This window comes from Podarcis tiliguerta (assembly GCF_965153285.1).
Source record: "Podarcis tiliguerta genome assembly, chromosome: 8".
In the NCBI taxonomy this organism is placed as follows: domain Eukaryota; kingdom Metazoa; phylum Chordata; class Lepidosauria; order Squamata; family Lacertidae; genus Podarcis; species Podarcis tiliguerta.
In genome coordinates, this window is record NC_139541.1 from 21,454,135 (window position 1) to 21,480,427 (window position 26,293).

Consider the following 26,293-nt stretch of genomic DNA (forward strand, 5'->3'; position numbering starts at 1 on the left):
ACAGTAATATGAAATTGAAAAACTTGAAACTACAACTCAGCAACACACAGAGACAGAGAGAGAGAGAGAAAGAGAGAGAGAGAGAGTCAGAAAAAAATAATTCAGTCAGATTCATCGCCCATCTAATCTGCATTATGACCAGAAGACCAAGTAGGGGTGAAAGATGGATTTTCAGGTATGTCTAAAAAGCTAGCAACGTAGAGATTTGAGATTTGACCTGGGTCTGATGGAAGGGAATCTCACAGCCCTGGGGCTCTCCCCCTCGTGGAACACTCACCCAATCAACCTATGGGAAGAGCCTTTGAAGCAAATCTTAAATTGCGGGGGCAAGCAGACCAATAAGTAGCTTGGAGTTTCAAATGCAAAATGCAACACTTTCAACTGAGTTTGGAAACCCAAAGGTTTGGGAGGGTAGCCTATTAGGATTTAAAATAAAATAAAAATATGGACTAATAAATATCCCATTTCATTTGCAGCCTTATAAACACAGACGGGTGATTTTATATGTTTTTCTCAAAGTTGCATAGTTAAATTTAGGGACTTGGAATGTAAAGACTCTTTGTTGACTGTTATTGAACTGGTGTTCCTTAGGATACAAAAGGCATTGTGTATACAGAGTGCAAATATCATTTATCCGGCGCAGTATTTGACAGGCAGGGCCACTTCAAAGCCTGTTCATGGGAGACATTGAGTTGTATCCAGTGCAAGTCTTACACACAGTAGACCCATTCAGTAACTTAAGACCTATGACTAACTTAGGCTTATTAATTTCAATAGGTCTGTTTTGAGTAGGATTCAGCAGGATACAACCCACATAAGCAGAGCCTGCTGGATCATGCCAATGGCCAACATCCTGTTCTCATAGTGGCCAACTGGACGCCTTTGGGAAACCCACAAACAGGACCTGAGCACAACAGCACTCTCCCTTCCTGTGGTTTCCAAAAACTGGTCCTTGGAAGCACCCTACCTCTGACAATGGAAGAAGAATATAGCCATCCCAGCTAGTAACCATTGGAAGCCTTATCCGCCAAGAATTTGCCAACCTTCTGAAGATCTCCAAGTTGGTTGCCATCACAGCATCTTGTGGGAGTGAGTTCCGTAGTCTAACTATGAGCTGAATGAAGAAGTTCTTTCTTCTGTCTGCCTTGAATCTCCAGAGCCATTGGCTGTCCACAAGTCCTAGTGCTAGCGAGGATTCCCCGCTGGCTCCTCAAAAGTTCTTTTCATCTTACTTTGACAACAAGAACTGGCCTGTCCCACTAAGACCCAACTATCTGCACTAATCCATGCGTGAACAGCAATCCACACATATTTCTGAACAGGGGTGGGTGGTGGGGTGGGCGGTGGGGGCACTCAGTGAGTCATCCAGCTTCACAGCCTTGAATCGTACGCATCTGACCACATGCTCACTCATGGTTGGGTGAGGCCGTGCGGAAAGGGTACGCTGCCAAGACGAGCGGCTTTTGTGTGCTCCGTGCACACACTCGGCTAAGCACGCCCACTGCTCCGCACATGTTATGCAGGAAGGAATCTGTCAAACCTTTCAGGGCATGACTGCCTGCGTCACACCCACCCAACGTTATTTGGATGGGCACCCTGGTGCAAGCCGGCAAAGAACAGAGGGTTCTCTTGGGAAATATGAAGCCATGCAGCAACCTGCCTCTGGAATGAACGTGGCAACAGAACAGTGAACACACAGAACTTTTTTGAATAACGTAGAGGCGGAACAAGGGGACGCGGGTGGCGCTGTGGGTAAAACCTCAGTGCCTAGGACTTGCCGATCGCATGGTCGGCGGTTCGAATCCCCATGGCGGGGTGCGCTCCCGTGGTTCGGTCCCAGCGCCTGCCAACCTAGCAGTTTGAAAGCACCTCTGGGTGCAAGTAGATAAATAGGGACCGCTTACAAGCGGGAAGGTAAACGTCGTTCTGTGTGCTGCGCTGGCTCGCCAGATGCAGCTTATCACGCTGGCCATGTGACCCGGAAGTGTCTGCGAACAGCACTGGCTCCCAGCCTATAGAGTGAGATGAGCGCACAACCCTAGAGTCTGGCAAGACTGGCCCGAACAGGCAGGGGTACCTTTACCTTTACCTTTTTAAAGGCGGAACTTGCTCTTGGAACAATTATATACAGTGGTACCTCGGGTTACAGATGCCTCAGGTTGCAGACGCTTCAGGTTACAGACTCTGCTAACCCATAAATAGTACCCCAGGTTAAGAACTTTGCTTCAGGATGAGAACAGAAATCACGTGGCGGCGGCAGCGGGAGGCCCTGTTAGCTAAAGTGATACCTCAGGTTAAGAACAGTTTCAGGTTAAGAACGGACCTCCAGAATGAAATAAGTTCTTAACCTGAGGTACCACTGTATATATAAAATAGTAACACTTCCAGGTAGCAGCCTGAAGCAGAGAAACCTACATGGATTTGACTGCACAAATTAATCAGCCCTGGGCTTCTTCCAGATACTTGCACAATTCCTTCCTTTTCCGTCTGCATTGATTTAATTTACCCAAAACACTGCTAAGCGTGATTTTGAAGATCAGGGGTGGGGAACCTCCAGCCCAGAGGCAAAAGGTGGCCTTGCATGCTCCTTGTTAAATTCTCAGGTAATAGAAGACAAGGTTACTCACTTCACAGGCTCAGAACAAGAGGCTGTTTCTTGGAGAACACAGCAGCACCCATTGCCTTGCACTATATATGGCCACTTGACTGCATCAATCTACACAGTAGTGTTCCAGGTGCCACGCAACACTCGTTTTTAATTTGTAAGAAATTGGTATTCCTCGGGGGCACAATGGGTCAGTAGGTGGTTTGATCCCACCCAGGTCTGAATTCCTGCATTGCAAGGAGTTGGACTAGATGAGCTTTGGGGTCCCTTCCAACTTGGTTTGGTTCTGTAATTCTAATCTGGTAGCACCTTCGCTGGAACTCCCTGCCTTCCCGGTACCCTTTTCCCTGTGCTTCCGGCGCCTTCCCTTGTGCTCTTCTTGGCGTCTGCTGTAAACTGTTTTTGTTTAGACAAGCCGACCCAGACATGCAGAATGCTTGATCTGTTTTTAGTTTATTGCTGATTTTATCATCTGAATGTTTCAAAAGAGTTGTCTTTACTGCTCTTACTGGTAATTTTATTGTTTTCCTCTCTTTGTAAACTACTTTCTTTTTTTTAACCATCAAGCTGTGCATGAATTTTATGAAATAATTTCATACTTGTTAAGTAAGTAAATAAAGACTGCGTAGGAAAAAGGAAGGAGATGCAGGACAAGCCAAAAGGTGGCATCTTAGCTTCAGCCCATAACAACTGGAGACAATATTTAACTCAGTCTCAAGCCATGGCTATACCTCTCTCTAACAGAGAGCCAGTGTGGTGTAGTGGTTAAGAGCGGTAGTCTTGTACTCTGGTGAACCGGGTTCGCGTCTCTGCTCCTCCACATGCAGCTGCTGGGTGACCTTGGGCTAGTCACACTTCTCTGAAGTCTCTCAGCCCCACTCACCTCACAGAGTGTTTGTTGTGGGGGAGGAAGGGAAAGGAGAATGTTAGCCGCTTTGAGACTCCTTCGGGTAGTGATAAAGCGGGATATCAAATCCAAACTCTTCTTCTTAACAGGTCGTTGAGACTGCCCAGGCCACTGCAACCCTCCCTAGGCCACACATCTCATTGGCCCTGTACAAAGATAAGAAGCAGGACTTCTGCCCCACCCACTTTGAACCCGCCCACCACCAACATGCAGCCCCTAATAGCTTGCCAATGAAGGAATGTAGTCCTCAGGACAGAAAAGTTTCTCTGTCCCTGTTATAAATGCAGGCTATAAAACGACTGCCCTGCGCACATGGGTTTGCATTTCGTGCAAAGATTATTTGCATTCATCGCTCCACCAGCTTTTTCCTCTGGCCCTGCCCACCACTTGACTGTGGACCCCAGAAAGTAGCCTGGAATGAAATGTGGCCCTCAGGGTGGAAAAAATGGCACATTCTTGGTTTGGTTAAAATAAAATAAAAACAGGGAACAGCTGGCTCCTTGAGCTTTCTTAATGACATTGCAATGGTCAGGATAAGGTATTTTAAATCAAGGTGTTTTAAATCAAGACACTGCTTATTCATTTCAATATGAGCAGGCCCTTAAACCTTGAATCATAGAATCATAGAATCATAGAGTTGGAAGAGACCACAAGAGTCATCGAGTCCAACCCCCTGCCAAGCAGGAAACACCATCAGAGCACTCCTGACATATGGTTGTCAAGCCTCTGCTTAAAGACCTCCAAAGAAGGAGACTCCACCACACTCCTTGGCAGCAAATTCCACTGTCGAACAGCTCTTACTGTCAGGAAGTTCTTCCTAATGTTTAGGTGGAATCTTCTTTCTTGTAGTTTGTATCCATTGCTCCGTGTCCGCTTCTCTGGAGCAGCAGAAAACAACCTTTCTCCCTCCTCTATGTGACATCCTTTGATATATTTGAACATGGCTATCATATCACCCCTTAACCTCCTCTTCTCCAGGCTAAACATGCCCAGCTCCCTTAGCCGATCCTCATAAGGCATTGTTTCCAGGCCTTTGACCATTTTGGTTGCCCTCCTCTGTACACGTTCTAGTTTGTCAGTGTCCTTCTTGAACTGTGGTGCCCAGAACTGGACACAGTACTCCAGGTGAGGTCTGACCAGAGCAGAATACAGTGGCACTATTACTTCCCTTGATCTAGATGCTATACTCCTATTGATGCAGCCCAGAATTGCATTGGCTTTTTTAGCTGCCGCGTCACACTGTTGGCTCATGTCAAGTTTGTGGTCAACCAAGACTCCTAGATCCTTTTCACATGTACTGCTCTCAAGCCAGGTGTCACCCATCTTGTATTTGTGCCTCTCATTTTTTTTGCCCAAGTGCAATACTTTACATTTCTCCCTGTTAAAATTCATCTTGTTTGTTTTGGCCCAGTTCTCTAATCTGTCAAGGTCATTTTGAAGTGTGATCCTGTCCTCTGGGATGTTAGCCACCCCTCCCAGTTTGGTGTCATCTGCAAATTTGATCAGGATGCCCTTGAGTCCATCATCCAAGTCGTTGATAAAGATGTTGAATAAGACTGGGCCCAAGACAGAACCCTGTGGCACCCCACTAGTCACTCTTCTCCAGGATGAAGAGGAACCATTGATGAGCACCCTTTGGGTCCGGTCAGTCAGCCAGTTACAAATCCATTGAGTGGTAGCAGAGTCAAGACCGCATTTTACCAGCTTCTTTACAAGAATATCATGGGGCACCTTGTCAAATGCCTTGCTGAAATCAAGGTAGACTACATCCACTGCGTTCCCTTCATCTACCAGGCTTGTAATTCTGTCAAAAAATGAGATCAGGTTCGTCTGACATGACTTATTTTTCAGAAATCCATGCTGACTATTGGTGATCACAGCATTCCTTTCTAGGTGCTCACAGACTGTTCGCTTAATGATCTGCTCCAGAATCTTCCCTGGTATTGATGTCAGACTGACTGGGCGGTAATTATTTGGGTCCTCTCTTTTCCCCTTTTTGAAAATAGGGACAACATTTGCCCTCCTCCAGTCTGCTGGGACTTCGCCTGTTCTCCAGGAATTCTCAAAGATGATTGCCAGTGGTTCTGAGATCACATCTGCCAGTTCATTTAATACTCTTGGATGCAGTTCATCTGGCCCTGGAGACTTGAATACATCTAAACTAGCCAAGTATTCTTGTACTATCTCCTTAGTTATTCTGGGCTGTGTTTTCTCTGCTGAATCATTTGCTCCAAATTCTTCAGGTCGGGCATTGTTTTCTTTATCGGAGAAGACTGAGGCAAAGAAGGCATTGAGGAGTTCAGCCCTTTCTGTGTCCCCTGTTTGCATTTCACCATCTTCTCCTCTGAGTGACCCCACTGTTTCTTTGTTCTTCCTTTTGCTACGAACATACCCATAAAAGCCTTTTTTGTTGCTTTTAACCTCTCTAGCAAGCCTGAGTTCATTTTGTGCTTTAGCTTTTCTGACTTTGTGTCTACACGTGCTGGCTATTTGTTTGAATTCCTCTTTGGTGGTTTCCCCCCTTTTCCATTTTTTGTACACATCCTTTTTTAATCTTAACTCAGTTAAAAGTTCTTTAGATAGCCACCCGGCTTCCTTAGGCACCTTCCATGTTTCCGTCTCATTGGTATTGCCTGAAGTTGTGCTTTTACTATCTCCCTCTTAACAAACTCCCAGCCATCATGAACTCCCTTTCCTTTTAGTATTACTGTCCATGGGATCTCACCCAGCACTTCCCTAAGTTTTATGAAGTCGGCTTTCTTAAAGTCAAGAAATTGAGTCCTAGTATGCTTGGCTGCTCCTTTCCGTTGTATAGTAAACTTCAGAAGAGCATGATCACTTGCGCCTAATGATCCTTCCACTTCTACCCCATTAACCAGGTCATCGACATTGGTTAGGACCAGATCTAAAATGGCTGTTCCTCTTGTTGCTTCTCCCACTTTCTGGACAATGAAGTTGTCTGCAAGGCCAGTGAGGAATCTGTTTGACCTTATGCTCTTGGCTGAGTTTGACATCCAACAAATATCTGGGTAATTGAAGTCCCCCATTACCACTATCTCCCTTCCTTTTGCTTGCTTGGCCATCTGTTCCAGGAAGGCATCATCTATGTCCTCCGTTTGGCTTGGGGATCTATAGTAAACTCCCACAATGAGGTCACTGTTATTCTTCTCTCCCTTAATTTTGACCCAAATGCTCTCACTTTGGCTTTGAGGTTCTAAATCTTGGATCTCTTCACAGGTATACACATCCCTGACATATAACGCCACTCCTCCTCCTTTCTTGTCTGGTCTGTTTCTCTGAAATAGATTGTATCCCTCCATTTTTACATTCCAATCGTGGGACTTATCCCACCAGGTTTCAGTGATGCCTATTATGTCATATTTAGTTTGCTGTACCAAGAGCTCAAGCTCATCTTGTTTATTTCCCTTGCTAACACCCCTCTCCCTGCCCCACAGGCTCCTGCCCCCCAATGCAGCAATCTCTTTGGAGGGAGCCAGATTTCCTTAGGCATTTTTTATTTTCATTCTTTTTTCGCCATGAATTCTTTCCTTAGGAGTTTGAGCCAGAGCTGGGAACCCAGCAAGTATCCTCGCTGCACTTTCTTGCGTGTTCTTGCGAGAACAATTAAATGCAAATGTTACTCCGCTGAGACATATACGCTCCCTCTCCCCCCCCCCCCGGCCGCTGCCCATTAATCAGTCACAGAAGCTCTCTTTGGCGGCTGAAGAAATCGAAACCCACCCACATGCCTGAGCGGCAGATACACAAGCAAACCTTCCTTGTTGTTTTTTTATTAATACAACCTGTTGAAAGACAAGATTATCGGGCAAATTGCTCTGTTATGATGGCGGGGGCGATGGTTTTCCCAGTCCTTTCAGTGCTGGTGACGGAGACGATGGGGTAAAGGAATGGGGAAGCGGGAAGCATGGATAAAGATCAAGGCAAAGCTCCGTCCCCCTTAGCTGGGCTCTATGAAGAGGAGAGGTTTAGCCTCATTGACTCCTTGAAGTCCATTCATGGGTGGGCAGGCCTTCCCTGTGGAAGTTGTTACCTGAGCATCCAAAGGCTTTTACAAAAGCATCAATGCTTTTATTCACACAGCGAGCTAGAGACGAACCATTCCTGTGTGGCAGGAAAAGGATGCCTATGGTACGGTCAGTTTATTTCTCTGCAACTCATTTTCATTCCAACCCGGCCCATTTCCACAATGAGGGCGTTTAAAACACACAAACACATGCAAGTGCACATTTAAATATGTAAAGAGAGAGAGTCGCTCTTGCAATCAGGTTCTGCTTGCAGGCTTCCCCTTTGCATGTGTTTCATAGAATCATAGAACTGAAGAATTGGAAGGGACACCCAAGCGCCATCTAGTCTAACCCTCTGAAATGCCACTGTGAGAACAGAGTGCTGGACCAGGTGGGCCTTTGGCCTGATCCAGCATGTATTAGTGAAAATGACATACCAAAAAGAAAAGAAAAATGCATTACATTGGGGAAAACTGCATTGCAAAAAAAAAAAAAAAAAAATCTGTAGATTAGGTTGCACTGCACAGAAAAATGTGCACTATTAGATGGAATCCACATCTCATTGCTGATTAATTTTCATGGGGACTTTAAAGAAGATTGTAAACTGTTGTGGAAATGTGGAGAACTGGCCAAATAAGAGACCAAGAAAAACCAAAATGGACAGGTTAGTCCTGTCACAACAGGCAGTGCCTGAGTCCAGGTGTATTGCAAAAGAATTAAAATTAGGGTTGTGCACCAGATCCGGGCCAGATCTTGGGTTGACCTGAGATTCAGCTGGATTGGATTGAGGCAGCTTCTGTTCAGACCTACCTGGAAGAATCCAGGGTACTCAAAAGGGTTTGGCAGTGAGGAGGGGAGGAGAAGGAGATGTCCAGGCAGCCTTTATGCATGTTCTTCTCCCCCTCCCATCATGTTTAATCAGGGTTAAAAACCCAAATTAAATACTGTGCACCCAGTTCAGGTTGGATTGAGATTGCTCCAGAACTCTGGATGAAGCCCCAAATCCAATCAGGGGACCTGTACACGATCCTATTTAAAGCAGTATTTTTAGTGTTGACACCCATAGCAAAAGAATAGGCAGCCCTATCACAACCAAGGTAAGGGCTAAAGGGCCTTGTAAACGGGAGTGGGGGACCCTGGCAAGTGCCCCCTCAAACCTGGAGCCAGCCCCCCCACTGTCGGTGTTTTGGGGGGCACAGGCAGCTGAGGGGGTACTCTGTTTGTGTGCCCAATGATTTTCCCCCTTTTTCCTTTTCAGCAGCAAAGCTCATAAAAGCATAAATTGCTTTTCTGGAATGCTTTGTCGCATTGTGCCGCCGAGGAAAGGAAAGCTTCTCTTTCAGAATCACAGACATTTCCGCGGTATCGATTTGGCTGCGGAAAAATTCCAAATTAAAACGTGCGGTTTTGGAGCGCAATGAATACCGTTTTGAAATGGTACACTGGGCTGGCCTGTGCCAGGAGCCAGAGAACACTTTTATGCTCAAGAAATAAACCCACCCTCGAGTCATTTTTAGCAAGGCTGAATCAAATGAGAACCAAATTCTTAAGCACCCGTGGCCTCTGCCTTCTGAATCGCAAAGCTAACTGACTGCCGCATCGAGCCTGCTTCTGATTCATAACAGTATTTCCCCAAGCCAAAGTGATTTCCTAGAAGACACAGAACTATTTCAGAAAAAATGGAGCTAGTTGTACAGTCAGCAGACAGCTGTTTTCTCCATGGGCAGTTTGACAAGCTCATCATCCCTTCTTCCTTCCACTGTCTCCCGGCTGGAAGCACGAATAGACTTCGCTGGGAAGTCTTGTGCCTGATATGATACAAGGGGATGTGATGGTTTTCTTGTTAGTGTTGAATCTGAGTTCACTCGTTTTGGGAAAGGGGACATAGCTCAGTGGTTGGAGGAGATACTCTGAAGGTCCCAAGGTCCTTTTGGGAATTATAGGGACAGAACTACTCAAACTGTATAGAAATTTATTCATCTATGTGGCTACAGTGGCAAGAATGTTACTTGCCCAAAAATGGAAAGAAGAAGAAGTCCCAGCAAAAGAAGAATGGGTACAAAAAATTATGGACTATGCAGAAATGGCAAAACGGGGAAAAAATAAGAAATCAAGATAACAAACTTTTTATAAATTAATGGAAATTGTTTACTGAAGATTTACAAATAAACTGTAAACAGAGAATATCATTGGAAGGATTATTGTAATAACCTGCAGTTTTATAAGAGTGTATCTTTAAATTAGATGAATAAATGAGCAAATCAAGTTAATTTGGATATTCAGAAAATGTTAAAAACAAATTCAAGGAACCGCAGAAAGAGGGGGAAGGAAGTCAAGTTCAGAAATGTTAAAATGATTATAGAATTATTGAAATGTATAAAATTGAAAATCATAAATAAAGTAATAATAAAGAAGGTCCCAAAATCAGTCCCCTGCAATTCCAGGTGAGGAGACTCAGAAAGACCCCTGCCCGAGACTCTGAAGAGCCCCCACCAATCATGGCAGACAATACTGAGCAAGTTGGACTAATGGTATGTAAGCTTCCTGTGTTCCCATTCACACATGCAACTTAATACGAGCACCCTGCTCCTCTTGTCTCTCTCACCACCATTGCTTTCCTCTGGAATTCAGACTAGAAAAATGATAAGCTGAAATTGACAGGTTTCAGAAACTGAAATTGACCCTAGCTGTGTAACTTCCCAATGAAGGTCCAACCAATAATACCTCGAACTGTTGCTGGGGTGGGGAGATGGCACTGTGAAATAGCTGGGGGAATGGAGCAGAGGGTATAGATGACCCAAAACAGCAGTGAAAATTCACCACTGGAAAAGAGAAACTGGAATGAGGGGGAGAAAGAAACACATGGCAAACTTAAGACTAATGGCAGGGAAGTTTGCTGCTTCCTTAATGGGGGATATTTTGCAGAAGAAAACCAGTAAGCAGAGGGGGAAAACAGGCACCCTGGAGATCACAGTGAGTGGAAGGTGCTTGACTGCCTCTATGGGCCGTTTTCTGTAGCAGATGGAGCAAAACTCTCACCCAGCCAGCCCTCGTGTGAAAAACACAAGAAGAGCCCTGATGGATCAGGCCAGAGGCCCACCTCACCCAGCAACCTGTTTTCACAGCGGCCGACAATGGGCTGTACTCCACGCAGCTGTGAGGAAAACGTTCCATCAGCAAAAAGAGTTCTCTGTGTGCAGTGGAATGTCTGCCTCTTCTTCTCCCTCTGTGCACCCCTTAAATCTGTTCTGGGGTTTTCCCCAACCCTCCAGAGCAGATATAGGGGCGGCTTGGGGAATATACAGGGGGAGGAGATGGGGGAAATCCCATTGTACAGGCAGTAATCTTTGGGCTAGTGCTACTGTTTGGTTGAATACCACCCCACGTGTCTATAGGAAGTCTGCCAGCACGACATGTACACAGCAGCACTCGCCCCACTTGAGATTCCCAAAAACTGGTGTTCAGTCAGCCTCTGACTGGAGATTGAACATAACCACCATGGCTGGCAGCTGTGGGTAGCCTCATCCTCCAAGAGTTTTTCTAATCCTCTTTAAAAAGCCCTCCGAGGAGAGTATGATTAATAAGAACCTAAGAGCCCTTGCTAGGGACGCGGGTGGCGCTGTGGATAAAACCTCAGCGCCTAGGACTTGCCGATCATCAGGTCGGCGGTTTGAATCCCCATGGCGGGGTGAGCTCCCGTTGCTCGGTCCCAGCGCCTGCCAAGCTAGCAGTTCGAAAGCACCTCAAAGTGCAAGTAGATAAATAGGGACCGCTTACTAGCGGGAAGGTAAACGGCGTTTCCGTGTACTGCGCTGGCTCGCCAGATGCAGCTTGTCACGCTTGCCACGTGACCCGGAGGTGTCTTCAGACCTCTTAAGTGAGATGGGCGCGAAACCCCAGAGTCGGACACGACTGGCCCGTATGGGCAGGGGTACCTTTACCTTTACCTTTACCTTTAAGAGCCCTTGCTGGATCAAACCAAAGGCCCATCTAGTCCAGCATCTTGTTTTTGGCCCCAATGGCGAACTCAAACCAAGACCTGAGTGCAACAGCGCTTTCCTCACTTGCGACTCCCAGCAAAGGATATTCAGAGCCATCCTGCCCTCAACAGTGGAGACAAAACATAGCCATTAATAGCTTAATAATCCGTGAATTTGTCCAGCCCTCTTTTAAAGCCATCCAAGTTGGTGGCCATTGCTGCCATCTTGTGGGAGTGAGTTCTGTAGTTCAACTATGCTGTGGGGTGAAGAATTGCTTTATTTTGCCTGTCCTGGATGCTGCAGCATTCGGCTCCATTGGATGCCCCCAAATTCTAATATTAGAAGAGAAGGAGGGGGGGAAACTTTCCCCTGCCCATCTTCTCCACAACATGCATAACCTTCCCACCTCTATCAAGATTCTACCTTGCTTGCCTTTAAGAAAAACAAAACCAAAAAGCACCACTTCTCTCAATGAGAGCTGCTCCAAGCCCCTGATCACCCTTCAATTGTCAGGCTGATGCTGGAATGTTCTCCCTATAGCTTCAAAGAACATCTGAAGATCTAACCAACTGGATGAAATTTCGTTTTCTGGAAAGGAGGCTCACAGTAGAATGGAGCACTTTCTGGAATTAAGTGGAACATTATCGGCGCAAGGTTATTGACGTTGGCCCAACTGTATGCTTGCTTGTCACCTGATTTCATTTAGCTGACAAAGCTCTGGAAGGAGTTGGTTTAGATTTGGCAACCTCTTTGTATGATTCCCAAGGAACCATTATATCTTCGCCTCGATTTGGTTGCCAGGCTATTCATCACCTCTTTCGAAGCCTGCTGACATCCATGTGGACTGAGCTTGTAAGACTAAAGGAATTTCACCGGGGTTATCCCTGCCCACAAACCTGTCCTGATGTGTTAATATGTTCTTTCAAGGTCCCCCGGTGTGTGAATGATAATCGCCCAAAAAAATCTTTATAAATTAAGAGAGAAAAGTTTGACAAGATTTGTTCGGGGCTAAAAATTAGCTCTCTGGCTCAGGAGGTAAGAACCGAATTCTCAAGTTCAGTGGGGGCATTGGGAACTTTTCCCATAGACAAGTTTCTACGTTTGATCAGACAGCAGGAACTTGGGCAGATTTCCTAGCGCACCCCCCCCCCATATATATATCATAGAGTCATAGACTATATGAGTTGGAAGGGGCCATGAGGATCATTGTGCTGGTCCCGTGGGTTACCCCAGAGGCGAGGTCCAAGTCCGGTCTGTGGTCAAAGGTGCAACATGGAGGCAGTCTGTAGTAGCGGAAGCTGGGTGCAGGGCAGGGAGTCGGATGAAGTCAGGAACAGGCTTGCAAGCAGGGAGCCAAGGCAGGTCAGGAGCTCAGGCAGGGTGGCAGGAACTAGCAACCAACAATGTTGCTCCTACAACTTGGGACTGGGGCTGGCCGGCTTTTATCTGCCCCGAGGCATAGGGGCCCCCGATCCTCTGGTGACTCGCTTCTCCTGGCCTGGAGGCGATCACTTCTTCTGCGGGAACTTAGTTCCCTCCGCCTCTCTGCCCTGAGCCTCTGCAGCTCAGGAGAGGATGGAGGGTTACCGGACCCAGAGGCAACCTCAGCTTCCTCTGACAGGGCTGAGAGTGGAGCACCTGCAGGCAATGGGTCCTCCATCACCTCAGGAGCCAGAGCAGACTCAGCTGGAGCCTGCAGCTGAAGATCCAGCAAAGGTGAGGACCCTTCAGGCTCATGCCCCAGCCCCGGCTCAGCTGGTTCTGGAAGCGGGGAATCCTGTGCAGGGTGGGATCCCTAAGGTTCAGCATCTGAGTCCGAATCCCAGGCCATCACAATCATCTACAGGAATCGAACCTGCGACCTTGGTGTTTTCAGCACCATGCTCTGAGCTGTGTGTGTGGATATATGTGTGTGTGTACACCCTAAATATAAACCCATTGGGAGGCAGTTTTACTGCCTTCCCCAATGAAGAAACAAGGGGAATCATAGAGCTGCAGAGTTGAAAGGGACCCCAAGGGTCATCTAGCCCAACTCTCTGCAACGCAGTTATCCTCTGCCTAATGTGGGGCTCAAACCCACATCCCTGAGATTAAGAGACTCATGCTCTACCAACTGAGCTATCTCAGCAAGGTGGTCTCTAAATATACAGAGATATAGAGTGAGTGGAGCAACGGATGCAAATTTCAGCTCTGTACAGAGGGCTAGTTTTCGCACACATTTGCCAACTCCCTCCACCATCTGTCCAGGCAAACAAGAGGCATTGTCGGAATTCAATGCCACATTGAATTCATAGCACTGTAAGTGCAAAGTGGTCAGTGGAGGGTGTGGCCCGAGGCAAGGGGTAGCCTGGGGATAGTTCCAAGGGCCAGACAGATCAGCCTGGAGGGCCACATCTGACCCCCTGAGCTGGAATCCCCCCTCCTGTCTCCTCGAGTTTTCCTCTTCCATTTCCCCTTCTTTCACTCTTTTTTAAAAAAATCATTTCTAAAAAGGTACAAATTACAAACCCACTTTAACTAGCTAGAAGCGTGACTCACATAGCATGCTATGAAAACAGAGCTAGAAATTTCACTTGTTGTAAAGTAAAACTGTTTCCAGGATCACTGGGTTTCGGGTGGGTGGTTTGGGAAAGCTGCCCAGCCTGCTTGCACAAATCTATTCAGTTTTGTTGTTTTGGTCCCTTGGGGTTGTATCCAGCTTCAGTCCTCCTCAAGAAATGCCCATTGTGCTTAGGCCCATTGATTTCAGTGGGCCTACTCCGAGTAAGGCACAGATAGCTACCAGCCTTGGATTCTTCCCTTTCCCTTCTGCCCCTGAGTGAAATTACTTCAGCATGTTTATATAAGACACATCACAAACTCCTCGAAGGAATTTCATTTTGCAATTCCGTCTCGAAGTAGATGTGGATAGATTAGATTAAAAATCAGATTGTAAACCTGCAGACAGTGCCCTGTTGATGATTCACTGCTGTAAGTATTGTAAAACACAATATTATACGTACTATGTAAATACTAAATGATGGTGAGATTTTTGTGAGAACAACAACAACAACAAAAAAGAGCGCTTCCATTGTGCATTTCATTGAGACCCATGGGCCTGTGGTTCTGTATTATTAATTTTAAAAACGACAGAGGCTCCACACTGAAACCCAATGCATATTTGCTTGGAGCAAGTCTCATTCTGAATTTTGCATTGGAGCTTTCCAACTAAACAAATGTACAAAAATGCATATACTGGAGGAAATCTTGCATTGGGGGGGGGGGAGGAAATGCAGCTATCAGAGAAACATGCTTGCAAAAATGTACATCCATCAAAACTGCAAACGAAAATATATATTTTAAGAGAAAATTGCACTAAGATGATGAAAAATCCTGAGGCATTTTTGTTGGGGGTTGTAGGGAAAGACCTGCCAAAAAAGCTGGAAAACATCTTCATGTATGCAACAATGGCCGCAAGAGTTCTGATAGCACAAGGATGGAAGACTGAAGAAACCCCCACTAAAGAATCGTGGCAAGAAAAATTGACAGACTATGCAGAACTGGCAAAACTGACATATAAGCTATGGGACAAGAATAACTGTGACTTTAAGGATGAATGGAACCCCTTTACAAAGTATCTGAAGACGGAACAAAGTGAACTGGACTCCTTGGCAGGTTTTGAATAAACATTCACAAACTTTTTATTGATAATAATCAGCTAAATAGTTTGAGGATCTATACAACTTTGTAACATGCAGAAAACAGCAGTCTCAGAGAAACCAAAGACTGGAACTGAGGGAAATCGGAGGTGGGGGTGGGTGGGTTTTGTGTGGGAGGGGGAGGGAGGAAAAATGGGGGGGGGGGACAAGGATGATATGTTTTTGGATAATATGTCTTGTTTTAATTTTGAATTAAAAAAACTTTTTTAAAAAAGGATGGCGCATTCTCATTGGGATCTTCGCTGTGGAAATGTAGATAACTGAATTTAAGATTGAGGAAAAGTGAAACTGAAAATGGTAAAATTCATTCATCCCTAGTCAGAACTGCCGCATTACATCTCAGCCGGAAGTAACTTTCCTATAGGAAGTTCAGAGGCCTACAGCAACAATATCGCCACATGGGAGTCCCCTTTTTTGAGGCTGCTGGGAAGGAACAGCTGACAAGCAAGAAAGCACCTTTCATTGTTGTATTTGAGAAAGCCTTGTAGAAGGAAGAATGAAAGAAACTGGAGTCAGGGATTCTGTGTGTGTAGGTGTGCTTTTCAAGTTTCTGTCTTGCTGGGTAATGCTCTTAAAACATCAGGAAAACTCTGACAAGGCAGTTCTTCGAGATCTGAGCGATGAGTGGTTTCCCTCTCCCAGAGTAGTGAGATAGGGGTTGCAGAACGCAAAGAGGCAAAGTGGCTCAATGATAGAGCATCTGCTTTGCATGTAGAATGCTTCAAGTCCAATCCCTGGAATCCCCGAGCCGAGCTGGGAATACTCTCAGTCTGAAACCCTGGAAGTTAGTACAGATGCCATTGAGCTAGATGGACTTAGAGTCTGACTCAATATAAAGCAGTTTCCCGGATTAATGACACAACTCTTCACTTTTAACGGTACTGTGAACCTTTGGAGCAATCGGGCTGCAACCGTTTCTTGATCAGAGCCAGTATAGCAAAGGTGTGCTATTCAGAGAGGATGACTGATTCTTCTGGTTGTTAGGTATGCCTCCCATCCCCATTCCTCTGATTGCTTGGGTGGGACGGTGTTCCTCATTCTTTAAGCCCATCCATCTCCAACTTGTTAGCAGACCTAATTTTCCTCGATAAATCTATCAACAAGTGATTGAGACACATGTCCCTGAATAGTTGAAGCCAATCACAGAGAAGTGATCCAACTTGCAGAAGATCACACCCTTTTGCTTTTATATTCTTCTTCCTATCTGCAGGCTTTGGCTGGCAAGGAAGACTCCAGGGACATATGCAGGGGCTGTTCTAGCTTCTTCCCAAGGACAGGTTCTGCACATCAGATGGCCCACAAGTGAATACACAGGAGGGCAGTGTACAGAATTAGCTAAAGTGGTGCTTCAGGTTAAGAACAGTTTCAGGTTAAGAACGGACCTCCAGAACGAATTAAGTTCTTAACCCGAGGTACCACTGCAATTACTTCCTCCGCCTCCCCAAGAAAATCTAGGCCAAGGGTTGCCAAACTGGCTTCCCATAGGAATTGTTTGGTTCCCCAGATAATTCCCAGATGCCCAGCTTTCCCATTTTCAAAAACAAAAAGTTTCAAGCATTTTTAGAACCTGAAATACGAGGCAAAACATACAGACACATTTCCTCCCCTCCACCAACCCCCCCCCCGCCTTCATTTTTCTTTTTTGTGCAAAATGAGCCTGCTCCACCCTTTCAGTGTCTTCCTTCGCTCCCCTGGGGAAACTGCCTCCCTCCCTGGAAAAATTCCTGTGGATGCCCAGGCATGCTAGAGAGGAAGGAACGCACTCGAGGAGAGATGCACATGTGGTGTGGATGTGGGGGGCAGATGTGTGGTCTGCGGGGGAGGTGTGTGTGAGAGAAATTATGAATATGTGGCCATATGTGTGGTCTGAGAAGCACTTGGGCAGAGAGAGAGAGATGGGTGGGTGCATGCAGTGTGTTTGTATATTTGTGTGCAAGTGAGAGACAGCATCTTAAAAAGTAGAGACATCACCTTGCCAACAAAGGTCCATATAGTAAAAGCTATGGTTTTCCCAGTAGTGATGTATAGAAGTGAGAGCTGGACCATAAAGAAGGCTGATCGCTGAAGAATTGATGCTTTTGAATTATGGTGCTGGAGACTCTTGAGAGTCCCATGGACTGCAAGAAGATCAAACCTCTCCATTCTTAAGGAAATCAGCCCTGAGTGCTACCTGGAAGGACAGATCGTGAAGCTGAGGCTCCAATACTTTGGCCACCTCATGAGAAGAGAAGACTCCCTGGAAAAGACCCTGATGTTGGGAAAGATTGAGGACACAAGGAGAAGGGGACGACAGAGGACGAGATGGTTGGACAGTGTTCTCGAAGCTACCAGCATGAGTTTGACCAAACTGCGGGAGGCAGTGGAAGACAGGAGTGCCTGGCGTGCGCTGGTCCATGGGGTCACGAAGATTCGGACACGACTAAACGACTAAACAACAACAACAGAGAGAGGTGAAGGCAGTTTGCTAGAGAGAGCATGCTATGGGCACCTTACATATTTTTCCTGGTGCTGGAGAAGTTTCCCTGTTGGTATTAAACAGAAACAGCATCATTGCACATGAGAAATCAATATATTGTGCCGTCTCCCCAGTCAGGACCAGCAGGACAAATCAGGGCAAAGCTGACTTCTCATGGTAAGGCTGATGTTGCCCAGGGTGCAGCTGATGCAGCAATGAATGCTCTCTCTCTAATTTTTGTGTTGGGCTCGGCCTCCACTGCTGCCATTTTGTGATACCATGTCCCTGAGCACTTTCACAAAATTCAAAACGTGCCTGCCTCTCCAAAAAGATCAGCAACCCCTGACCTACACTGACTGGCAGCTGCTACCCAGGGTTTCAGATGGGGCCGTTTCTCAACTCTACCTTGAGATGCCAGGGATTGACTGGTAATATCCGCATGCCTTACCACTGTGCTACACCCCTTCCCAAAATTAATTAGGTTATTGCTCAAGCACGTGGCAGTTCTCTCACCTCTTAATAGTGAACCTTTTCATAACTTTCCCCCCCAAATCTTATTTTTGGCTTCCACTGAAATCCCTCTGAGGTTTCAGCCACACAGGAACATCAACATTTGCTTTGAAATTTTGCTTTAGGCCAAATCTCGCAGCAACTGCCTCTCCTGACCAAGCCCGACACAATTTTCACTGAATGCCAGCAAAATCTCGGGATGTAAGAAGCTAGATTTAGTGAACCGGCCCTTCTTTCAGAGAATTCTCAAAGGAAAGCACGGGGGGGGGGGGAGCCTACCTATTAGGAAAATCAACAAATGGAATTGCTCGCCGTTTCTTGGGGGGAAAACACGCATCGTCTAACCAAGGAAATTGGTGGCCTTGAGGTGAGTTTAGTGTCTATGCTAAGAGGAAGAAGCTGTTCCAGTCTGGCAGTAAGAGCTTGATTCTAGAGATTAGCAAATTGGCTCTCCTCTAACAGTGCCATGCTAAAGGCTTTGGAGGTTTCGGATAAACAAAGAGGACAGGAAATTTCATACATGCCACTGGCAAGCTATGTGCTACACAATGGCTTCCAGAAAGATCTCCAATCCTCCCCACCACCTTCCCTTCAAAACATTCAAGAGGAAGATATTAGCTGATAATTGAATAAACAGAATCCATGTGTCTTCCCAAGCATGAAACATTTTCTCTCCCTCTTTCCTGAAATGCAGTTAAAACCTGACGTTTCAGTTTGGGGTCAGGAGGACAATGACCACATTTTTATGGGCAAGTAGTTCTCAAGGGGTGTGGCAGGAAGATTCATGGATAATCTAGGAATCACTTAAACATTTCAGCATAGTATAGCATAATATAGTATAATAATAATAACAATAATTGCAGAATATGCCTAGATAGCTTTTCAAAATGAGAGCAAGAGCATTATGGGGAATGCTCTGCACCACGGAGGAGGGTCGAAGCAGCTGGTGATGCCACCAGGAGGAGCTGAAGGAGCAGCCACTGGCTATTGAGTCATGCAGCCGCTGTGTTTGGGTCCGTCCATGGCTCCTCCCAATGTCCTGACGTCATGCATGGGCCATCAGGATGTTGCCCACCGCCATTGCTCTCGCAAGCTGGCGCCTCCACTGAGGACAATCCTAGCTGTGATCCAGAATCACTGTTTGAACAGAGTTGTGAACAGGGACACATTGTTGTGAACAGAGATTTTCAACTCTGACAAAATACGGAAAATGAGAAAGGAGAAAGGCTTCTTTGTGTTGATGAGCAGATGAGAGTTTGTTTGTCTCAAATTAGGCCTAATATAAGTGAGATCGCCAAAGAATTGATGCTTTTGAATTATGGTGCTGGAGGAGACTCTTGAGAGTCCCATGGACTGCAAGAAGATCAAACCTCTCCATTCTTAAGGAAATCAGCCCTGAGTGCTCATTGGAAGGACAGATCCTGAAGCTGAGGCTCCAGTACTTTGGCCACCTCATGAGAAGAGAAGACTCCCTGGAAAAGACCCTGATGCTGGGAAAGATGGAGGGCACAAGGAGAAGGGGACAACAGAGGATGAGATGGTTGGATAGTGTTCTTGAAGCTACCAGCCTGAGTTTGACCAAACTTTGGGAGGCAGTGGAAGACAGAAGTGCCTGGCATGCTCTGGTCCATGGGGTCACGAAGAGTCGGACACGACTAAATGACTAAACAACAACATAAGTGACATTACCTGGCAAAAGGAAGCTTACACCTCTCATTGAGTTGGTGTGCATACTTAAGGTACATATGTAAGATGCTTGTTTGTAATTATATTTTGAGAAATGATTCCTATTCTATGTAGCTGTATTCTTTTATACTTTCTGGATGTCCCATGATCATATTACAAAGTGGTTGCGTTCTATGTTTTAAATTAATCACTGCTAGGAATTGCTTCTTTTTGTTTTCCAATTTATTTATTATCAATAGCAAATGTGGTGTGGCCCGTGCAAATTTTTGTTCCTAAAGTGTGGCCCAGAGAAGAAAGTTTGAGAACTACTGGCTTAAAATCTGAAGAGAGAGACAGAGTTTGGAACATCCTATGTGGTATGTTATTGGAACTACAGCACAATGCCAAGCATGTCTACTCAAAAGTAAGTTGTATTGAATTCCTGGGTAAGTAGGGTTAGGACTGCAGCTGGTTGGGCTATCAAGCTATACTTTATGAATTTAAAATGTGCACATTGCATTTATATCTATATATGTAGGCCAGCTTTATGTTAATGAGTTTAAACACCAGCACCAGACTAAGTTCAATGTGCTGGTACAGGGATACAAAGCTCTATACATCTTGGGTCCAGAATATCCCTTATACGCCCAACCTACTACTAAGCTCTTCCTGAAAACATCTTGTTATCTGGAGGTCCATTCCATGCATTGCAGGAACTGTGCCTCCCATTATATACCAGACAGGAAGCATCTCTATTGTATTTTAGGCACCATTAAAGATGGTGGACTTTCCTTCCCTGGAGGTTTTTAAGCAGGTTGGATGGCCATCGGTCAGAGAGCCTTTAGCTTTTGATTCCTGCTCTTACTAGACGGCCTTTGGGGGTCCCTCCCAGCTCTACAAGGGATGTGGGTGGTGCTGTGGTCTAAACCACAGAGCCTAGGGCTTGCCGATCAAGAAGGTCGGCGGTTTGAATCCCCGTGACGGGGTGAACTCCTGTTGCTCGGTCCCAGCTCCTGCCAACCTAGCAGTTCAAAAGCATGTCAAAGTGCAAGTAGATAAATAGGTACCAATCTACCATAATTAGGTACAGCTCTACCGCTAAGCAATGGCATTTCCATGTGCTGCTCTGGTTCGCCAGAAGTGGCTTAGTCACATGACCCGGAAGCTGTACGCCGGCTCCCTCAGCCAATAAAGCAAGATGAGCACCGCAACCCCAGAGTCGTCCACGACTGGACCTAACGGACAGGGGTCCCTTTTTTACCTTTACCTTTACCCAACTCTACATTTCCTACAATTCTACGGTTCCTCTTTCAACAAAGTTCTTAAGTAGAGATTTTTATCCCAAGCGGTATCTGTATTGAATTTAAATTGCGTTTATTGCTGATGTGTTTTTGCTAATTGCTTTGAGATGTTTTCATATATGTGTGTTTGTGTGTGTATAAATAATTCCAGAAATCAGAAGTTGACAACTGAAAGCAGATTCAGTTTGGATCTAAACAGGAGACAGTGCCTCCCTTTCCTGCTGCAGATGTTAATTAATTTAGTATTGCCAAGCTGATGTTTCATCACTTATCGCTGCTGTTGTAAAGGGTAATGAATAAATGTGTATTTATATACACACATTGCATTTTGAAAGTTTTGGCTTAGATCAGACATAATGACAAGTCAAGCAGCGAGGCTCCCCCAGCCCACCCATTGCAACCTCGCACAATTCCTTCTTCCGCTGTGTTCGCACATTTCCCCCTCCACTTCCTCATTTTCACTAACCATTATGTGCCATGGGATCCCAACTGGCAAATGATGGTTAGTTAACCCCAGCTCAAATGCTGGCTTCATATTGCGGGTTTGCAAGCAGGGAACAAACCATAGTTTCCACTTTGGACATCACAGTAAACTATGTTTGGGGTGAACCAGGAAGTGGAGGAGGGAAGCTAGGGAGGACGGTCGGAGGTGGACTCTCAGATATTTGGGGCCTAAGCCATTGACCAGGCAGAGGGCCTTATCTGTGGTGACGCCCTCCCTGTGGAACACCCTCCCTTCAGATGTCAAGGAAATAAACCATCTGGCTTTTAGAAGACATCTGAAGGCAGCCCTGTTTAGGGAAGTTTGATGTTTTACTATTCTGCTGGGAGCTGCCCAGGGTGGCATAGATTGTGTGACCATTGGTCAGGGATGCTTCAGCTGTGGTCCCTGCCTTGCAGGGGGTTAGACTAATGGCCCTTGGGGCACCTTCCAGGTCTACAATTCTATGATTCCAGCTGGGCAAAATGGAGGATGCAAAGCAGACCTGGCAAGGGGTGTGGCCTGGAGAAGAGGGGTGCGGAACGAGAAGAGTCCTGAGAGCCTGATAGGGGGACGCAGAGGGCCACATGTGGTTTCCCAACCTCACTTTAACAAGAGAGGCTGGGCGGTGAGCTCGGAGCCTTGTGCCTGAAAAGCATGAGCTCTACCACTAAGCGATGGCCCCTTACCCTTACCTAGGATTGCTTGCCTGGCCTGCCTTCATCCATTCAAACACTCTCAAGTTGGCAAGAATGACCTTAAGTGGGGAAGCCGGCCAAGTCCCAGTTCACGGGAGAACGGGGAACAAAGACTTCTGAGAAATTCCCCAATGATTTGAAAACAGAAAACTGGAAGCCTTTCTGAGCTTGTGACTAAAGATCACTGCCGCCCAGCCAAGACTGCCTGGCTCTCACCCGGGATCTGTCTACACTCCCTGGAAGCAGACACTCAGCAGCAGCAGCAGCAGTGGGCAGGAGCTGTGGAAAAGATTCCTGGCAGCAGATTCGGATGAGCGATCAGAGAGCAAAAGGGTGGAAAGCATTAAAACGGACATCGGCAAAGCTGTCGTTCTTGCAGCCTTAATGGGAATCAGATTTAATTTCTTCTTTGAGTCTTTTTTTTTTTTAACAGTCAAATACAAACAAGCTCTTGGGTCCATTCCAGTCTTAAAAGTACATGCTATTGGAAAGATGGACACTAAGCTCTTTGCTGTCTCTAGGCCGTAATTTGAACAGAGCGGTCCATCGAGCAATCTCTGGAATGGATGAAAAAGACAGTCTTGTAAGTTGGGAGAACTTGGCCGGGGGCTTGGTTTAGTTATGTCTGCAGTGCTTGTTTCTGGGGGGACACAGGGGTACGCATACCCCTAAACATTTTTGTGAAACTTTGTACTTTTGTCCATTTACTGTATTTTTTTCCTCTGATTTGAACTATAAAATGGTGATTTTCTTGAGTCAAAATGAGAGTACCCCTAAACTTTCTCTCTTTTTTTTTAGAAAAAAAGCACTGGGTGTTCATCTTGCCTTATTCCAGAAATATCTGCCCAGCCGCCATGGAGAGGTAGTTTTGACCACCACATCCTATGCCTCTAAACACTGCTCAAAAACCATCCAGAGCTGAGATTTCAGCACTTAGGAAGGGGGGAGAGATTCAATTTTGTTCGTATTTTAATGAGGAACTCCCCAATATGCATTTTCTGAAACATCACACAAAATTAAACATCCTTCGAGAAATTTGCACTTCTCTGAATTTTGCGGTGCAGTTGCCCAATCTGAGAATGCGTATGAAAATGCATATATAAGAGAAAGTGTCCATAAAAAATGGGTGTATTCTTAAAGATAACAAACATACATTGGCTATATTGAGATAATTGCTTGCAGATATGTGTACATTAGTCAAAACTGCACTCAAGATATACGATAGAAGAAATTCATGCTAAAATGCTGACAAATTTTCACTAGATATTTTTAAAATCGAATATTACTACAGAAATGTGGAGAATTACACACACATACGAGAGAGAGAGAGAGAGAGAGAGAGAGAGAGAGAGAGAGAGACTGAAATTAGACTCCCTCACCCATCTAGGGGTTGGTCAATCCCACCTGGCTTCACTTATCAAAATCCAGGAGATGGACCACAGCTCAGTGGACCCATGGGTCTGACTTGATACAAAACATCCTCCGATTGAAACCAAGCCTTTCTTCAGAATCACAAGGACTGGAATTTTGCTTTATTATTAAGAGAAGGGCCATAACTCAGTGTCAGAGCATCTGCCTCAAATGCAGATGGTCCCAGGCTCCACCTTCCACATCTGCAGTTAGGCCTAGAAGAACCCCCAGGCTGAAAACCTGAATAGCCACTGCTGGTCAGTATGGCTAATACAGAGCTAGATGGACCAATGGGCAGGGCCGGCCCACCCATGAGGCAAGGTATGGCAACTGCCCCAGGTGGCAGAGTCCACCAGGGCAGCAGATCCCGATGTCAATCTTTCTCTCCCCCTCCCCCCTTGTTCCTCATCTTTCCTGATCCCTTCTCCCCTGGTGGGAAGAGGAGGCGCCATTTGGGGGTCTGTCTCAGGTGCCAAAATGTATTCGGCCGGCCCTGTCCTTGGGTGATGCTTTTCATGCTGGGGAGGCTCCATGCGCAGAGCAGGCTCTCCACTGCTGAAGGTGGTACAACTGATATTGAGCGCAGGGCTTAACATGTGGCCTTGTCACCACCCATACGCTCTCCCTATTGTGTAACATGGGAAGAGTGTGGGAGAATGCACAAGGCATGGAGGCTATACTTGGCCTCCACTATCAGCCTCTGAATGCCAGTTGCAATCAGGTCCTGCTTTGGGGCTTCTCAGAGGCATCTGGATGGCTAAGGTGAGGACAGGATGCTGGACTAGATTGGTCAGTGGCCTGAGCCAACAGGGCTTTTCTCACGTTCTTCTTGAAGACTTATCCACGCTTACCTTTCCTCCACTCTTTCCAGGCACAGTCTGCCCTTTAAAGATCCGTCTCTGAGCACCTATTATTAATTATTATTATTATTATTATTATTATTATTATTATTATTATTATTATTATTTTCCCATGGAAACCCGCTCATTAAAGCTCAATCGGAGCAAACGGCAATCTGCAGAAAACCTGAATTGACATTTGCTCCAATTGAGCACTAAAGAGCAGGTTTTTGCAGGGAAAGTTTAGGGGGGGAAATACAACACTCAGACAAGGAGATTTTAAGTGCAGCCCTTTGCTTGGATAGAGTGGGGCAAAAGGCAAACAACAACCACAACATTGACAATGATTATTTATTTGCACCCTGCCCATCTGACTGGGTTGCCCCAGCCACTCTGGACACCTTCCAGCATATATAAAAACATAATAAAGCCTTAAACCTTAAAAAGCTTCCCTTTATAGAGCAGCCTTCAGATGTTTTCAGATGTAAGTGTGGATAAACCCTGATCCTAAATTAATGGTACCTATTGGGGGGGGGGGAGAGAGAGAGAGAGAGAGAGAGAGAGAGAGAGAGAGGACATATAGATTTTTGAGATCAAAGCATTCTTTTGTATAACATTTGGAAAACAAATAGGACACCCCAGTGGGGTTGGCTGATGCTCCCTAGCACCCTGCGGCTGTCACTATGCAGCTGTTTGTTTAAGAAGAACTTCAAACAAGAGGTCTCCTGCAATCCAGTGTCACTGAATGCCTGACAGAGACCATCCATCAAGCCAAAGTGCCGAGAGTGAGCAAAGTCGCGATCTTTGAGCCCAAGACATGCAGCCTACATATTCCCAACAAAGCCATGAATCCCATCCGCAGTCTGAAAGCTCCACGCACAGACCCCCATCTGTCCCATGACCCCACCACCCACACAGAGTCCTGAAGCTTCGTAAGTCATACACCTTCACTTCACGCCTCCTGGAAAAGGCCAGACAGTCTTGATTCAAGGTCCAGTGTGATTCCTGCTTTAACGTAATGCAGAATAATGAGAATGTATGTTCCCAAAGACTTGTGCTTCCCCCTTTGTGCATCCTGGTGCATAGAATGTGGGGACCATTACTCAAGGATGAGTGAATCTACCTGTTTTGTTTATTTCTCAGCTTCCCATTTTTGAAATCTGGTTCTCCACTTCATGAAAATTAATCAACATAATAACACTAATTTCTCCTAATAGGCACATGAATGGTATACAACTTTTGCATACACATTTTCGCAAGGCAATGTTTCCTAACATAATGGATTTATTTGGGTTACTTTCACCAAACAACCTAATTTAGTGGCAATACCACCTGATTCTAGTGAATGTGATATGTTTAAACTGTTTTTAATACTGAGTTTTAAATTAATTGTTGTAGCCCACCCACGAATCTGCTGGTGAAGAGCACGTTAATAATAACAACAACAATCATTTTAAGCAGTTTCTCCTAATAGATGCATGTCTGTAAAGATTACTTGGCTGGAGAGTTGTGCTGCAAAATACAGAAAGGTGCAACTTTCAAACGATTGATATTTCTCGGTCTGCGTATTGTTTCAGAAAATGAGAATCAGGTAGTGAGGCATCTAGGTTTGCATTAAAATGCGAACAGGATCAAATGTCTTCCCGCACCCCTAGTGGTAGAACATCTGCTTTGCATCAGGAGGTCTGAGGTTTCATCCCTGACCTCTCCAGTTAAATA

At 45.7% G+C, this 26,293-nt stretch overlaps 1 protein-coding gene across 4 annotated transcripts in view; it reads right to left on the reverse strand.

Annotated features, from left to right (window-relative positions):
- The window catches only part of MEGF6 (multiple EGF like domains 6), a 204,916-nt gene that overhangs the window by 91,086 nt on the left and 87,537 nt on the right, over nucleotides 1-26,293 (reverse strand). The window lies entirely within an intron of this gene.